Below are 15,476 nucleotides of genomic sequence, written 5' to 3' on the forward strand. Positions count from 1 at the left end.
TCACAAAAAGGCTTGTGGCTTCATATTTTTTATTTCTCTTAGCAAGCTGGAAACGATCAATATCTCAAGGTCAAGTGTGTTAAAAGAGGCTAACAGGCAGGCCAGGTGGTGAATGAGGGATTAGGACTAGAGATAATGGTTGCAGAAACTAGACGGGGCCAAGTAGGAGAGAAGGCCTGCAAGGCAGCCTTGATGATTCAGACAGAATGGGCCATGTTCGTTAGCCTGGGAAATAATGGTGGAACCAAGGCCGCAGGAAATTGGAGTCAGACAGGAATGTTGAATGAATTAAGTGAGGTAAAACTTTTGATAAGAATTGTAATAAATACAAGATCGCTGTATTTACTGTAAAGATATGAAAGATCTTTTGTGAAGACTGAGTAATGGTTAGAATTTTTAAAAAATAAACAAAAAACTATTACAAATTGAATTATGATTGGCTAATCCACATGTTAGCTAAAATGACCACTTCAGGGAAAGATGCCTTAAGAAGAGCTTCTTTAGAATATATAGAATCCTCCAGGATGGTGACCTAAGAGACAGAGTTTCAAAGACAAAAATTGCAAATAAAAAGAAAATATTAAAATGAGCAAAAGAACATAGACATTAGATGGAAGATAATACCTCCCATATCTTTCAAGACTTATGCTTAATACAAAGCAGTCTTTTATTAGTGAAGGAACTGTCCCTAGAAATCAGAAACAGTAGATTGTGATGTGGTTTTGCCAGTTTCATAAAAGAACTGGAGTATGAAGTTTGTGTTTAATAAATAATCATTCACCTCATGATTGTCCAAATTAATTTTTATCTTGCTCCTGGAATGAAGTTGCAAAAGTTGTAAGCTCCTTTGCCACCAGATACTGATATTTGCTGTAATTTGCGATTCACAGATTAAGAATTACTGCCATTGATAATTTGGCATGTGTTTTAACAACAAAGTTTTAAAAGTGTGTTAAATTTGATTTGATTACAAAATGTATGCAATTGTGTCTATTTTTACTGTTTAATGCAACATATGACAGGTGGCCTCCCTATTTTTCTTTAGTTTCTGTGAGATAAAAACCTGGTTAGAATAATCCTCATCAATTATCATTGCTACAGAACATAAGAAATTTGACAAATGAGAGGAGACCATTTAGTCCATCGGGCTTGTTTGCTTAGCTAATAGCTAAGCTGCCCCAGTATCTCATCTAGATATTTCTTAAAGATTGTCAAGGTTTCTGCTTCCACTACATGTCTCGGTAATTTGTTCCAGATTACAACACTTTATATAAAGAAGTGCTTCTGGCTTGAGTCCTACATGTACTTTCTATTAATTTCCGTTTGTGTCCTCAAGTATGTAATTCACCCATAAGCTGAAAGAATCCACTTTATCAATGTCTTTGAGGATTTGTAATACCTTGTTTAGGTCTCCATGCAGTCTCCTCTGCTCAAGACTAAACAGGTTTAATTCTCTGAGTCTGTTCGATTAGGCCATGTCCTTAAGTCCTGCAATGCACTTGGTTGGCTGTTCTCTATTCTCATATAAACTGTTTCTCTATATATAAAAGAAAATCCTGGAATGGAAAGTAAATGCAAGGCTACAATACATGATAATCTCGAAAGACATTTTAAAGACCCGCGAGACCAAGGAGACTTGCCACGGTGCGTCTTGTGGGAAACGTAAACATGAGACTTGGTGCCAAGAGATTGTCCCAGGGCCGTAGCAAAAAGGACAGCGGCTGTACAGGCTTTAAAAAGATCGAAGGGCAGCGCGACAGCACCTACCCCAACCGAACGCGAGCAGCATTATACATCCTGCAAGAAAGAATTCAACCACGCCCGGGGCCAGTAATAAAAGACAGGTATTGCTTTTACAACGTCACGCGAGACCAGGCAGTGAGCCATCATTTAAAACAAGTCAACAGACCTCTAAGCTAGCAGTTGTTGGATTGCTTTTGGCAGGCAAGCATCATGTGCTCCAAGCTCTTAAAACAACAACATGCGACAGGCAGAAGAGGCAGCTAGCAAGCAGCAAAAAGACAGCAAATGATCCAAAGGCATATCCTTAGCGTACATTCAGCCGCAACACCCTTCACAACACGAGCAGTATTATATACGTCTGGGAAGAAAGAGATGTAACCTCGCGCTGGGCAGGAAATAAAGAAACAAGTATTGTTTTTACAAAAGTTTTCAAAGTAAAAGTGAAAATAATGCATATGTAACAATTCACAAGAAGATAACAATCTCTTTAAATTGTAGATTGCCTGCCTAAGGTAAAGTCATCCCTGATGAAAGGGGACGTGGGAATGAGGGGTCCTTTCATCGGATTAGCGCTATTTCAGATGTGAAATGGCAAAATGGGGGAGGCAGCTTGATGAATGAGGTCTCCAGGACTTAAAACAAATCCAAATCATATTATGTGATATCATCTAATGTGAAATTCTACTCTGTACTTCTAGAATTTTTATTTTTATACTGTATTGAGGATTTATTCTGTTCTATGTATTGTACTGTATTGTATTGACCCCCTTCTTTTTGACACCCACTGAACGCCCAGCCTACCTGGAAAGGGGTCTCTCTTTGAACTGCCTTTCCATAGGTTTCTTCCATTTTTTCCCTACAAGGGTTTTTTTTGGGAGTTTTTTTCTGGTCTTCTTAGAGGGTCAAGGCTGGGGGGCTGTCAAGAGGCAGGGCCTGTTAAAGCCCATTGCGGAACTTCTTGTGTGATTTTGGGCTATACAAAAAATAAATTGTATATCCGGTAAAACAAACACAGGGGTTGGCGAGTGAAGTGAGCAGGGGACGGAGCCCCCTATTTTTTTTAAATAACCAAGTGGTTCTGAATCATTCATCCAGCCATATGGATCTTGGAACTCTAATGAATGTGGAAAAACTAAAACCTTCTACAATATATTTCTTAATAGCTAGAAAGCATAGAAATTGAATTGACTTGTCAAATAGTGAAAACACCTGCAGCAGCAACAACAACATCTACCTGTGCTCTGAATGTATTGTATAGTATGTATAATGAGAAATATTAGCATCACCTACTATGACAGTAGATCTTGATAGTTGAGGCAGATGAAAAAGAAGCACTGCATTGTGAATCTTACCATGCCAAAGTATAAAGTGTTATCCTCACCAAAAGAAACCTTGTGATTTGTATTTAAACATTTTTTTCTGTTTTGTTTTTACATCATTACTAGTGTGCACACCAAAATACGAGGGGGAGTTAAGCTAAAGTTAGAAATGGGATTTATCAGAAAATGGAATGAATATTAACAAAACTGATAATGTCATTTCTCAGTGTAGTCTCCAATCTTCTCAATGCACTTGCACCACCTGCTTGGAAGTGCCTGGATTCTAGCAGAATAAAAGGTTTTGTCTTGTCCTCACAACCACAGAGCCAATACTGAAATGTGGGACCCCATCTGGAACAATATGATGTTGCTTAGTATTGTTATGATTAGGTTTAATAGGTGGAATAGACGTGTGAGAAAAGTCAGTAGGTGTGATGTTCCAAAAAGTGTGTTAAAATATGTTGCGGCATTAAGTGGAGCTGCTTCAAATGGAGCAGGTTCAGGTGGGTATGTAAAAGGCATCTGCACAGAACACACACAGAATATCGAGTAAAATACCATTGTACTTGAGGTGACAAAGTGTTGTAACAAAAAAATGATGGCCAAGTATTGGTTATAGTTCGAGTTTTCAAAACATACCCCTCTGGTAAGTCCAATATAATCATTTAATAAAATTCTTCCTATTCCATTCATTAAGACCATTGTTTCTTCTATAGTAGGCATTTAATATGATAGTCAGGTCTTGAGGTCCAATACCCCAAAACAAAGGATATCAATATTTAAACTCTTGATCCAATGTGGACAGATGATATCTATTATTCTGGACCGCTCAATGATCTTCAGTGTCCATGGACACCAGCACAGTTGAGTTGTTAGCAGCAGGGACCCATGAAATCCCTTTAACTGGAGCTTAGAGATGTTGCAATAAAATTTAGGTCCAGTAGTCATTTGGTGTGTGGCCTGATCTGTGGCTGAGCCACCACCCTGCCCCCCCCCCCCCCCCCCCCCGTCAAGGCTTATTTTCCCATGGAATCGGGCAATTTGCTCATTTACAGACCTTTAGTACATCTCAGTCAAATTCAAGTGCTGTCATCTCCGATATGCTAGGAAGAGCAGCTTTTACCTGCAAGTGTAAAGACTTAAAAGTTTTGCTCAATATTAGTCGGTATTGCAATACTTCATCTTTAATTGTTGAAAGTTACTTATGGATCCCATATTAATGCCTCAAGAGGTATTAACCCTGTTTTGTTGGGGTTAACCCTTATTAACAATAACAATAAGTGTCTAGTTAATCAGTCTGCTATTACAGTGTAACAATATCCAAACCCTTGTCTGCAACTGCTAGCTTGGCAATGGAAGGATATCCTGGGACAGGGATGGCAGCAGCAGCCTTCTGATTTTAATTATAAGGAGGAAGGTAGTAGACAAGGTGCTCATTCATCATCCTCCTGGGTTACATTTTGAAATGCAAATTACTGTTGGGATTGCAGGAACATTAGGGATTTGAGAGTAAAGGGATTTTGCCTGTGGAACTACCACAGCATTTGTATCAGGGACCCTCCTGAGTGCTTATGCTTCTGTTCCCATGTACTTTTTGACCCATTTCCACTAAATTAATGGCAGTTTAGCTAGGAAAACTACTCCTAAATTTATCAAGGCCCTTACTTGATTTCCTTAATTAATACTGGTATATGTGCAGAAGAACCACTCCTAACACCCTCAAGGACTCACTTTGAGCCAAATATGTTTACACAAAAAGCAAAAAAACCAACTACTAGACCGCCTCCTCCTCCTCCTCCTCCTCCTCCTTCTTCTTCTTCTTCTTCTTTTGGCTGCTCCCTGTCCGTTTAATTTCAGAGCTCTCTCCTGAGTCATGCATGTGAGAAAAGCCATATTTGAAAAGGCATGCCTACCTTATGGTTGCCAGCTATTCCTTTTCACAGTGCAGTTCCAGATCATATACTGTTGGAAAAACAATTATCAGAGCAGTCTAATCACACTCTTGTTGTCAAAACTGCAGAAGAAAATAAGTAACAATATTTTAATTTAACAAAAGGAGGTCTTTAATAGCATTCTGCTGATCCAGAACTTTTCATTAAAATTCTGAATTCCAGTTAAATCAGTCTCCATTTTTTTTTAGTTTGGAAATTTTGCCCCGACTCTTGCCATCTATCTATCTATCTATTTCATCAATCAATGTCAACCTGCTTACTTCATACCAACAAGAGTATGACATTCACGGTTGCTCTGTCCTTGAAGTACCTAAGTGGCGTGCTGATACTCTGTCTCTGATCCTTTATGATGCAGAACGCTCACACAATGTGGCAAGCCTAGTTTTCTTCACTCTGCATCAACCTCAAACATCCTGCTGAAAACTGTACATAGGGAGAGTGTGATTGGTGGACAACAAAAGGACAAAGTATAGAATGACTGGAACTTATCGATGTGTGGACTGTAGGCTTTGGGGTGAGCAGTGTATGTGAATCAGGCCCTTACTTTAACACTGCAAAAACAGAAGAGGCCTGTCATGTTAGTTAAGTGTTCAGTTCTACCATTTTTAACAGTGTGAGATGAAATTTTGTAGCCTTTAAAAAGTGTAAATGTGAGTTGTAGGAGTGTGAATCATAGGTGAATGCCCAAACTAGTCTGAACATTGAAACATTCCACCTCAATAAAATAAAGCATGATTTGTAAAATGCTGACGATATTGGCTTTTGCAGCCTGAATAACCAATCTCAAGGACCTTGAGCCAATCCTGGTTGTAACTGGCACCCAAAAGGACACCAGTCTATTACAAGGGCACACTCATAACAGGCTTATTTAGAGTTAACAACCAAACCTAATGGCATGGGTTTATGTTATGGGACAAATGTTTTGTCTCTACAAATCCCACAAGAATACAAGAGAAAATTTTAAAAATCTACTCTCTGACAGAGAATTGTATAAGGTCCAAAGTGTGTTCTTTCAATAAATACTATCCATCCAACCATTATCCAACCCTAACTACAGGGTCACGGGGGTCTGCTTTAGCCAATCCCAGCCAGCACAGAGCACAAGGCAGGAAACAAACCCCGGGCTGGGCACCAGCCCACCACAGGACACGCACACACACCAAGCACACACTAGGGACAATTTAGGATTGGCAATGCACCTAACCTGCATGCCTTTGGACTGTGGGAGGAAACCAGAGCACCCGGAGGAAACCGACGCAGACACGGGGAGAACATGCAAACTCTATGCCACTGTGCCGCCTAATAACTTCTATTACAGTTAAAAACTACAATTCATTCAGAGTAAACATAAGGATATAACCCTTGAAAGCTAATGTTATTTATTTTCCAAACATGCCAATTTCATATGAGGTTTCTATGGGCCAGATAATATCCTCGAAGCATCAGGTGCAAGCCATGAACCAATCCTGGAGATCACCAGTCCACTATTGGATATGCTTACTCACACACACATACTGAATGTGCCAGGAAAATGGCTTTTGCATGAATTAAAAATAAAAGAAACTAGGACTTCTAAAGTAGTAACCCACATGGAATTGTGTGTCCCTTCATTAGAACATTTTGAACAGAACAGGAATTTCGGCCCAACAAAGCTTGCCAATCGAATTTTCCAAATTCAGTTCCATATCAGATGAGCCAGGAAAGCATGTTAGTGACCTTTTAAAGTATTGAGCAAAGATGATAAACACCTGAATTTCTGTCCAATGTTTATTAGTTATTAGGTTTTGTAACCGATTACATTTTGTTGTAAGCTCTTCACTTGTGGTTATCACTTTTGTAACCTTGCCCTCTAACACTTGTTCTCAAAAGGTCCCCGACACTGAAGTTTACTCAATTATGTTGACCTCTTTTTTTGAGTCGCTTTGGATAAAAGCATCTGCTAAGCAAATGTAATATTACAGCAATCCAATCAACAACCAGAAGAAACGTCAATTTGAAGTGTGTTATAATTTTTTCATCAGAGATTAGACTGGCATGAATATGTAAACAACAAGAAATACTTTAATAAATTTTTTTCAGTGAGTTAATAAATAGTGACTTTCCACATTACTAATGTTAATAAAACAATATGCATTAGATTGTTACCTGGAATTCCCTGCAGTTTAATACTGAATTTTATTCTAAAAGTCATTAGCATTATTTCTGTACATTCCATTTACTGTAGTTTACTTCATTGCTCATTTTTTTTTCTTATTGTTAGCAATTCTACCTTTCTACTGAGGTTGCACACATGTGATATATTTTGGTTCAGTGTAGATCATGTACACTAACTACCCTGGCTGGAACACTAATGACTTAACTCCAGAAAACACAAATCAATCTGAAAGACACAGGTACTCAACACACCTCGTCTCGGCCTGCACAATTCCTCTGCTGCAAATCAATGTTGCTAGGGTTAATGAAGAGCTCATTCTTGACATGAATAACAGGACGTGACCTGAGGGGATTAAACAAAGTGTTTCACTGTCTGGTTTCATAGGTGAATCAAAAAGCTTATTTTTTGGCATAAGTTTTGGCCTGGATCTGCCTATTCACTTTCTGTGATACAAACCCTTGTGTCACATAATGATAAGATATGACTTGTAACCACTTGGAAAGCAAGAAAATGATGCTTGATCATTTGAAATGAAAGAGAGACCCCCATCCCTTATGTTCACATTTTAATAAATGCTTTTATTTAAAATATGGCTATAAAGTACTATTTAGAAAAAGCACTATATGTGTAGGTACTAGGATAACTGAATATTCTGAAAATACAGCAAATGGTCTCTATTTGAGTTATTTTAGATCCATGTGTCCACAGCTTGCATATCAAAGGGTCAAAAGGTTTCTGCCTATTTCTGCTCCAGTATATGTTCACCCAGACAATGAAGTCTTTCTCATTTCTACAGTGCATCCGGAAAATATTCACAGCGCATCACTTTTTCCACATTTTGTTATGTTACAGCCTTATTCTAAAATGGATTAAATTCATTTTTTCCTCAGAATTCTACACACAACACCCCATAATGACAACATGAAAAAAGTTTACTTGAGATTTTAGCAAATTTATTAAAAATAAAAAAATTGAGAAAGCACATGTACATACAGCAAGTATTCACAGCCTTTGCCATGAAGCTCAAAATTGAGCTCAGGTGCATCCTGTTTCCCCTGATCATCCTTGGAGTCCACCTGTGGTAAATTCAGTTGACTGGACATGATTTGGAAAGGCACACACCTGTCTATATAAGGTCCACAGTTGACAGTTCATGTCAGAGCACAAACCAAGCATGAAGTCAAAGGAATTGTCTGTAGACCTCCGAGACAGGATTGTCTCGAGGCACAAATCTGGGAAAGGTTACAGAAAATTTTCTGCTGCTTTGAAGGTCCCAGTGAGCACAGTGGCCTCCATTATCCGTAAGTGGAAGAAGTTCGAAACCACCAGGACTCTTCCTAGAGCTGGCCGGCCATCTAAACTGAGCGATCGGGGGAGAAGGGCCTTAGTCAGGGAGGTGACCAAGAACCCGATGGTCACTCTGTCAGAGCTCCAGAGGTCCTCTGTGGAAAGAGGAGAATCTTCCAGAAGGACAACCATCTCTGCAGCAATCCACCAATCAGGCCTGTATGGTAGAGTGGCCAGACGGAAGCCACTCCTTAGTAAAAGGCACATGGCAGCCCGCCTGGAGTTTGCCAAAAGGCACCTGAAATACTCTCAGACCATGAGAAAGAAAATTCTCTGGTCTGATGAGATAAAGATTGAACTCTTTGGTGTGAATGCCAGGTGTCACATTTGGGGAAAACCTGGCACCATCCCTACAGTGAAGCATGGTGGTGGCAGCGTCATGCTGTGGGGATGTTTTTCAGCAGCAGGGACTGGGAGACTAGTCAGGATAAAGGGAAAGATGACTGCAGCAATGTACAGAGACATCCTGGATGAAAACCTGCTCCAGAGCGCTCTTGACCTCAGACTGGGGTGACGGTTCATCTTTCAGCAGGACAACGACCCTAAGCACACAGCCAAGATATCAAAGGAGTGGCTTCAGGACAACTCTGTGAATGTCCTTGAGTGGCCCAGCCAGAGCCCATACTTGAATCCGATTGAACATCTATGGAGAGATCTTAAAATGGCTGTGCACCGACGCTTCCCATCCAAACTGATGGAGCTTGAGAGGTGCTACAAAGAGAAATGGGCGAAACTGGCCAAGGATAGGTGTGCCAAGCTTGTGGCATCATATTCAAAAAGACTTAAGGCTGGAATTGCTGCCAAAGGTGCATCGACAAAGTATTGAGCAAAGGCTGTGAATACTTGTGTACATGTGATTTCTCAGTTTTTTTATTTTTAATAAATTTGCAAAAACCTCAAGCAAACTTTTTTCACGTTGTCATTATGGGGTGTTGTGTGTAGAATTCTGAGGAAAAAAATGAATTTAATCCATTTTAGAATAAGGCTGTAACATAACAAAATGTTGAAAAAATGTGTGAATACTTTCCGGATGCACTGTAGGTTCCGAAGAAGAGAGAACGTCTGTGAGATGTTACACTATTCCGAAGTTGATTTGACATTTAAAGGACTTCCTAAGTTTAAATGTTTTAATTCATGTTGACAATAAATTACAAATATACTAAACCAACTGTTCCAAATACCGCCCAGCTGCTGCGGAATCTGTCAGCGGTGGCCAGCGACTACAGTGAAGGCGACCACGCCCCCTATTTAAAAACTCCACCTGGCCCGGCCCAGTTCACGAACACACCCGCAAACGGGAAAAACAAAGATGCACCGAGCTGCCCGAGTTTGTTTAGAAGTGAGCATTACTAGGCGCCGAGACAACTCTCTGGATGAGAAATTTCAAATTCATGCATGGACTTAACGGATCGGAGTTGGCGGCAGACAGCCAGGACTCATGCTAATATTTTTCATTCTTTTTAGTAGTTCAGTCAAAAGATTTTTATTTTGTATTTGAAAGAGTGTTTTTGCGGCTGCATATTTTTAACTGTTGTGTTGTTCTGGGGCATCGAAAAGGTATGCTAGTACTTTTAAATCTTAAAAGTCTAGACGAAAGTTTTTTCTTGTTTTGTTTTGTAGATGTGTTTTAAGGCTGCATGTCTGCAAATAATGTTTTGTCCATCTCCGATATATGAATAAGAAGAGAGCTCGTATAGAAAGTTTGCTAACGCCCCGCTCGCGTTTGAGAACAACACGAAAACTATAACAAAGCGCGAGCGAGTTCATCCTCCACATTGTAAATAAATAGTGGTCCATTTATGTCGCTTCTCATTCCTTTTGTAAAAACTCCTTTAAGCTGCACCATGCACCTGGCTGGAATCCTGAGCTCTGTACACTGAACAGCTAGTTGTCAGAGCAGGACTGACAGATGCTCGTATACAAACGAGCTTATTTAATCGTGTTTTATCTTATCTTCTGATACACCACTCTTAACTTTACTGTTAGCGCGCTTTACCATTATCTTATGCAGCGTACGGCGTTTTGCTAAGATGTTTGCGTGTGTGGTGTGGATCAAAGAGAAATGTACAGCGCGGGCTGAACTGGACTAGGCTCAACTGCCTTGTTGGAGTTGGGAGTCAAAGCATTTCATTGCTCTTTATCAGCATAGGGTCATGGAGAAAAAAATACGGACACAGTGAAGACGAAACAAAGTGTATGTCGATGTCGACTTTATTCTCGACATGTCCACTTTAATCCCGTTGTTTATTTTGTCATTAAAGAAGAATGTCGTAAACTTCGTCGTAAAATCAATGTTTAATTTAGTACATTTTCTCAAAGCCTGTTATAAATAATGTAGCACATTACAGTAAATGCATTGTATTAAGTGTTCCACGACCAGGTGTTAATGCTATGTGCTTGTTAATCTGACTTCCTCTTCCACTGGATTGCCACAATTAATACTATTAACTTCATGATATTACTGCTCTCTGAACATTTAGAATACTAAGATAAATACTTGATACCATTTTCATTAGGAAATACATTAAAGCGTGTAAAGTGGGTGCACGGTGGCGTGGCGGTAGAGCTGCTGCCTTGCAGTAGGACCCGTGTAGAACCGTTATGGCTGGTATGATGAGCCTCCAAGAAGCAGGATATATGAATGGGTATTGCAATGGTTTAACTGAAATATTGTGCAAATGTTGGTTTCTTGAGCTGGTGGTCGAAGACATGAACACAAAATTCAATAGATGTTCTTCTGAATGTGGGCATTCTTTATTGCATGCTTGCTGTTTCTATCAAACTTACCACACTAACTCTAACCCTAACCATTTATCTTTTTCTTTCCCCACATAACCAATCACCACACAATAAACATCTTTGTGAAAGTAAAAATAGCTATAAACTTGAGACACTGACTGTTCACAACTTTTAATGAACTTTGAAAAATCTTCATTTATATATGTTTAATCATTTCATCTATCCATCCATCCAGGGTCGTCCATCCCAGCAACTATCATGTGTGAGGCAGGAATAATCTCTGGACGGGGCGCTAGCTCATCGCTGGGTGAATACGAGCACACACACACACTAGGGTCAATTTGGCATAACAAAATTCACATCCTACTGTACACACCTTTAGAAGGAGACTGAAGCTCACTGAGTAAACACACCAGAAAAAACATGCAAACAACTGGCCGGGAACACCCAGAACTTCTTACTGTGAGGCAGTGTTACCAGCACTTCACTGTGCCCCCACATGTTTAATACATGCTTTAATGCATTTCATTATGAAAATGATATCAATTATTTATCTTAGCATTCTAAATGTTCAGAGAGCAGTCACATCATGAAATTAATTCATTCAGTGTGGCAATCGCAGCCTGCACCTCCTCTCAATGCAAGAGGAAGTCAGTTTAAGAAGCATGTAGCGATTAACAACTGGGTCGGGGAACACTTAATATGAAGCATTTAATGTGCTACATTAGTTATAATGGGGTTTGAGAAAATCAAGTACAGTAAATTAAACATTGATTTTAAGATGAACTATACGACGTTCCACTTTAATGACAAAGTAAACTATTAAGATATTAAAGTGGAAATGTCAAGAATAAAGTCGACATATTCTTGACATATACTTGTTTCTCTTCACTGTATCCATGTTTTTTTTCTTCTCCATGGCCCACGCTTCCATAGAATAAACTCTATATGGTATAGTTAAAATTATTTTGTTACAGTTCCAGAACATATTAATCATTTTATAATTAAATTGTATATTTTGTATAATATACTGATGTAGCCCCTAGGGTAAGCAGCTGGGAAATGAAATAAGGAAACACAACATTTATGGGGATTTATGATTTTTCTTCCTTTCTTTCGTTTTTTTGTTGGGTTATCTACTTGTGCCCTTACATAAAATATAGTCTTCATCTATATATAGTCTACATCATATAGTGTACATCCTGCCTCCAACAGTGGGCATCATATTAGTACATAATGCATGCAAAAATAATACAAGTCAACACAAGATGTCAATAGTGAAGGCAAACATATGCAAATACAAGATAAATGACAGAAAAATATAATACACTGGTTTTTTTTTAATGTCTTAATATTGGCGTAGATTCCTGGAAGGCATCTATCCATTCATTTTTCATTTTCTTTGTCCAATTCAGTGTAATAACACTGGTGCCTTTATTTAATGCTAAGGCCAACCACCTAAAAAAGACAATTTAAAATCAAATGACTTTCCAATTCACAGTATTTCACAGGATAAGAGAAGTTAAAATGAATTGCACATACAGTACATAGCAATAGAAACAAATCCGAAGCAAACAATCAGCAAAAGATTTACATAGTAAATGCAAGTATATGTGTTTGCTTTTACTTTGTGCACTTTTTGCCCTTCACAGCCTGCCATTCTCTGCTTCATACAAATAATAGAACTTTTGTTTGTGTTTACTGGTCTTTTCACCCATTAGACGAAAGGATAGCTCTGTAGATTCCAGGTCTCATTATTTGTATATGCAGCCAAAAACTCATTTGTCGTGAATTAGAGTATTCAAAAATAAAATTGAAAATGAAGTTGCTGTCGCATAAGTCTGGATACCTGCTTGCTGTAGTTTGTATTTTTACCTTGAAAGACCATTTCAGTTTTGATAATAATCATAATTTTGCCATTTTATTTACTAAATGTATCCAAAGCAATTTACAGATCACATACATTTGTTTCTTCACTTAGTGATTGTCAGTGATATATGTTTGAACAATCACCCTGTGCTGATTTGTGTTTTCTAATGGCATTTTAGAATTACTTCTTCATCCAAAAAACTGGGAAGTTTAAATATTCTTTGTGTGAACAATGGCAGGCGCGTGTGTGTGCTCAATGATACACTGGCATTTCACCCATCTAGAGTTGTCTTGTTTGGGGTTATCTTCAACCTTATAATGGAAGAGATATGGATGAACTTGTAAATAAAAAAAATTAAACTACTCTACTTTCAGCGAGAGAACTAACAGATTAATTTTTAAAAAATCAAGGGAGATTATAGTTAGTAACACACTGGTAAAACTGCATTTGCAGTACTGAGTGTATTTGTGGTCCGAGAGATCCAAAAAAAAGATAAACATCAAAGAAATGCAGAGAAGTGCCTCCAAAGGCAAGATCTACTGTGAACTGAACAGAGGAGGCTTTGTGGGGATATTAAGACGCAGAACTTCAGATTTTCAAGGGTTCCGATTAAGATGCTCCAACAAAATTCTTTCAGTTAGTGAATCGTAGACTTAAAGCCACCGAATTTAGGGGATGTACAGAACTGTCTGTAGGAATAAGCTGAACACGGTACAGCTTGCAGCCTAATAGTTTGAAGGGGCCTCTCAAAATTTCATAATTCTTCCTCAGTTGTTCCTGTTTTACTTGTGTATTTCTAAGCTCCTAATGCTCCTCACCCCAGTACATGGGTTTTTATGCATCTTGTAAGCATTTTTGTCAAGTTCATTTATTAAACATCCTTTTTTAACACTGGCCATGTAGGGCCTCTTGTTTTCTGTTGCTTAGGACCACACTATATCCATATCCTGCTCTGGGGAAGTGAATTCACAAAGGAAACCAGGAAGCACACCTTTATATACATTGCTTTGGGAATATTGAACAAAGACAGCATTTTGCTACATACATTGAATGATCTAAGTCTTCAAATTATGTGTTTTTCCTTCCTTATGTTTACTTTAAATTCACCAGATATGTGCAAAGATCTGGAAGTTTAGCACTGTATTTGTTTTTAGTTCCAAGTAGATCTGTTGACCAAGTAGATACTTATTTTTGCACCGTTAAACACTGATGGTTATCCAAAGATAATCAATGAATCATTATTTGTTTCTTAAAATGGGAACATATTTTTAATCAGAAATTTTCTCATTATTGTCTGACTTGTCCCAATTAATTTAATACTAACCACAAAAGCTATCATTTGGTGCATTTAAAATGGCTCAGTGGGCAGGGCAGACCCCATAGCAGTTAGGACCCCTAAGCTATATATATGTGTGTGTGTATGTATGTATATACATTCATACATAGAGTAAATACTCAGTTGGATCTGTTAAGTTTGATAGATAAAATAATGTAACAGTTCTCTAAATATACAAACACGTATAGAATAAGTATTTTGATTTCAGACTAAAAGGATATGCTTACTAGATTACTGATTATTTATCATTACTTATTTATTTACAGTTTAGTTCTTTACGATACTTTGCACGTATCCTTTGTTTATGCATATGTTGTATCGCAGTCCTGGGGAACATTATTTCATGCCACTGTATGCTGCAATACTGCATATTGATGATGTGACAATAAAGCCACTTGACTTGTAAAATAATTTGGAGCAGGGACCAGTTTCAATCAAAAGCAAAACAAAAATTAATTGCACCAAAATAATAAATAAAAAAGAATAATTTTGATTGTTTCATGTTTTAATATACTCTGGATTCATGCTGCAATTTTAAGTTACTAGTGCATGGTATCAGTATTTTAATACAGGGAGAGCAACATCAGCTATAATAAACATAGCGTTTGTTTACCAGTTAGCTAGTGTGGAACGAGCCCCGGACACAGACAGGCAGACATGTTATTTTGCACCACCACACGTTTATTTACAACTAATATGTACAAAGTTATTGTGCCACAAACCCCAAAGTCCAGGCCAACCACACTTTGCCTTCTTCGGACCGCCTCCTTCTCTCTCTCTCTCCGACCTTGTCCTGCTTCCACCCGACTCCAGCCTCAAATGAAGGGAGGCGGCCCCTTTAATCCATACCCGGATGTGCTCCAGGTGTACACCGGCAATCTTCCACCCAACCATGCCCCAGTGTAGCAGAAGTGCCGGCTGTCTCCCCGGAAGCACTCCGGGTGTTCCCTCTCTTCTTCCCCCCAGCACTTCCTGGTGTGGCGGAAGTGCTGGGGTCCAGGGTCCATCAGGGACA

At 38.7% G+C, this 15,476-nt stretch overlaps 2 protein-coding genes across 4 annotated transcripts in view; both read left to right on the forward strand.

Annotated features, from left to right (window-relative positions):
* LOC127527217 (transmembrane protein 272-like) overlaps positions 1-15,476 on the forward strand; it is a 242,432-nt gene that overhangs the window by 71,398 nt on the left and 155,558 nt on the right. The gene's annotated exons all lie outside the window — the stretch shown is intronic.
* Positions 9,816-15,476, forward strand: part of LOC114648783 (transmembrane protein 272-like) — a 48,845-nt gene continuing 43,184 nt past the window's right edge. Inside the window, exon 1 of the mRNA XM_028798035.2 lies at positions 9,816-10,073. The gene's annotated coding sequence lies outside the window, so the exon portion shown is untranslated. The remainder of the gene's footprint in view (positions 10,074-15,476) is intronic.

The sequence above is a fragment of the Erpetoichthys calabaricus genome, chromosome 3 (genome assembly GCF_900747795.2).
Source record: "Erpetoichthys calabaricus chromosome 3, fErpCal1.3, whole genome shotgun sequence".
In the NCBI taxonomy this organism is placed as follows: Eukaryota; Metazoa; Chordata; class Cladistia; order Polypteriformes; family Polypteridae; genus Erpetoichthys; species Erpetoichthys calabaricus.